Source organism: Xiphophorus couchianus, chromosome 8 (assembly GCF_001444195.1).
Source record: "Xiphophorus couchianus chromosome 8, X_couchianus-1.0, whole genome shotgun sequence".
In the NCBI taxonomy this organism is placed as follows: domain Eukaryota; kingdom Metazoa; phylum Chordata; class Actinopteri; order Cyprinodontiformes; family Poeciliidae; genus Xiphophorus; species Xiphophorus couchianus.
In genome coordinates this window covers 1,819,074-1,821,936 of record NC_040235.1, presented here as the reverse complement: position 1 = coordinate 1,821,936, position 2,863 = coordinate 1,819,074, and the positions used below count along the sequence as shown (strand labels likewise).

At 37.8% G+C, this 2,863-nt stretch overlaps 1 long non-coding RNA gene across 1 annotated transcript; it reads left to right on the top strand.

The window, feature by feature from the left end:
* The first annotated feature begins 379 nt into the window (after positions 1–379).
* On the top strand, positions 380–1,447 carry LOC114149220 (uncharacterized). Its single transcript, XR_003596466.1, has 3 exons — positions 380–570; positions 645–859; positions 1,345–1,447. It is a non-coding gene; the product is annotated as an uncharacterized LOC114149220 (long non-coding RNA).
* The last annotated feature ends 1,416 nt before the right edge of the window (positions 1,448–2,863 follow it).

The window sequence follows — 2,863 nt, the reverse complement described above, 5'->3', positions numbered from 1 at the left end:
ACATTCATCAATCTAATGTCTTTGAGGGGCATGAGAATGACCGCCATCTAGCTTTGGACACTAGTGGTCGGTATTCTTTCCTTTTTTTTTCTTCCCAATTCTTAAGGATGGAAAATTGTCAACTAACATTTTTTTTCTTTAGGGCTGGAATCAAAAATGTACAACTGTATTGGAAAAATGATATCAGTCTGTTTGGTGCATGGAGGCATTGGACCACATTTCTTCTCTCAAAGGCTGTATGACCACATTTGTGGCACATTGTCTCAACCTACCCTGGTTGAGGAAGTTGTTAACCATTCATTCAGACAGCAGTTGATGAAAGTTAGTAGCAATTTTAAGAATTTTGTTTATTGATCATAAACTTAAATTCAGTTTCACATCTTTTTTTTCTTTTTAGATTCAGGATACAAACACAATCGTGGAGGCAAACGAAGCCATTATGCAGGCAGCAGATACCCTGAGCATTGTTGGAGCATTAAGGCGTGTAACTACTCTGGAAGAGAGGGACTCCCTTGTGCAATCTGCTGCAGACTTCTTTGTAAATGGCCGAGTGTGCACTGCATTGCAACAGTAAGCAAGATCCTAATTTTTTCTATTAGGAATCTTGTATTCTAAAAGTAAGACCATATTCTCATTTCTTAAAGGTTTATGGAAGGTTTGAAGACTCTTAATGTGCTAGACGAGATTCAGAAAAACCCTGCAGTCTTTCAAGAATTGTTTGTCTGTGAGGAGAAACCACTCTTGGCATGGGACCTGTACACACTTTTCCAAGTGTGTTTTTCTGTGCAAGGCAGCAATAAAAGGAGGATAGAAAATCAAACCATATGCTACTGGAGAGACTGGTTGGTGGATATTGAAGGTACAATTATTGTGATACTGTAAACACAATCTGTATCAATTACATTTTATGACCGATTTATTACCACTGTCCAAAAAGAAGTAATCATAGTTTGAGTACAGAGGCAGACTTTTTAAATGACTAATGACAGGACCAAAAACAGTTAAATTACTAGAAAAGTATTTCCTGGAAAGTCTTTTTGTTAAGCTGCCATAGAAATTGTCTGTCATTTACCAGTGAATATACTGTATATATATTGGGTAATTTGTTGCATAAATGCATACTTTTACATACTGTTTACAATGATCATGCTTAGTCATTTTTCATCTTCAAAAATGTTTATTGATTTATATTTACTAACAAGAAATGCATTGTCACCACCAATATAACAAGATTTAGGAGGAACAAGGACAGATGTTTAACACATTTTCTTCCATGTCTTTAAGAGTATGTACACACTGGATACCTTATAACAAAGGTCATAATTTCAACATTTTGTCTTTCAGAAGGAGAATGCAGTCCCATTACCCTTGAAATGATACTGGAGTTCGCTTCCGGAGCATCCACGGTACCTCCACTGGGCGTTCCCCATTGTCCACAAATTGAATTCCTCCATGAGGCTAACAGAGTCTTCCCAGAAGCAAATACTTGCCTTGTAGTACTCCGCCTTCCTGTACACCCAGACTATGAGTCTTTCAGATCAAGATCAAGGAGAAGCTGCTGGTGTCCTTCTACAAGTGCTCCATAGAGAGCATACAAAAATGACTTAAAACAAGCTCAAATCTTGATGAAAAGTTACTTATATCTTACTTGTGTATTATTTGAAGTGTAGAAAGAGTTTTGCACTGGAAAATCTTTGGTAAGATTTTTTTTTTTTCTGTGTAAATGGGCATTGTAGTTTAATCTTTTGTAATGATTGTTCTAGTTCATGTAATGCTCATTTGGATTAAAAACAAAATCAAATTCTAAAGATGCTCAAAGGTTCCAAAAGATACATTTGAAAAGGGGGTTGGGATATACTAGTCATTTCTACATGAACATTTCCAAAAGTAGAATTTTTATTGTTCTTTCCCTCTCCAGAATGTGTATTTAATTTGTCATGTCTTTAAACACCTTAACATTTTATAATTAAATTTGTAAGGTTACATACTCATATCAGTTCTGAGTTTTATTTGTAGTAATTGTATCTTTATAACAATGCATTTGATCAAATGTTCTTGATGTTTGTCGCTCCTCAAACATAGTGACATGTACTTAAATCAATAAAGCATTTGCTATTTCTGCACAACAGGCCTGGTATTTCCTCTTCAGATCTGAAATATGATTGACTGCAAGATTAACTGACTGAAGTTGCTGCTGACTGAGCCTGGTTTGGGTTGGTTTTACAACTACACTAGGAACCTCTTCAGCATCAGTGGTTGGTAGTGGCCAGAGGCCATGCTGTTGCAAAAGTTCTTCAAGAGTCTCTGGTGCGTTGGAATTTTCCCCAAACACGTTGTTAGTTGCTGTGCTGTTGGCGCCCATGTTTGCCAACATCCGTTCAGTCCAGATTTGTGTTGGTGTTTTATTATTTTCTGTACACAAGGAATGGTGGTTCCATGCCTTTCTGAATTGTTCTAGTCGGTTTTGAATCTCAGGAAGAAAAACTGTGAAGAGAAAGTTTGTGCACATCATTGCTGGGATCCAAGAAGGCTGAATCTTCAAGATTATAAAACGTGCTATAAAATGGTTCCAGAACATGTAAAAACACATCCCTCCAAAGACGCTCAATTCTCTGATTATGGGTGGATTCCCCAGTTAGATGACTCCGACGTTCAATGCCCTGAAGGAGGTTCATCATCAGTGCCACTTGCACATTCTCTCCACCATGGTCTGACCTCACTCTAGAAGGTAAGCCATAGAGGCCTGTTGCCTTGAGAAAATGAAATAGCACTGTTGAGGCGCGATTGTCTGTGCTGCAGTTCAAGTAAGTAATTAAGCAAGAACATCCACCGATGCCACCATGGACCACAAAGCCCCACCGAA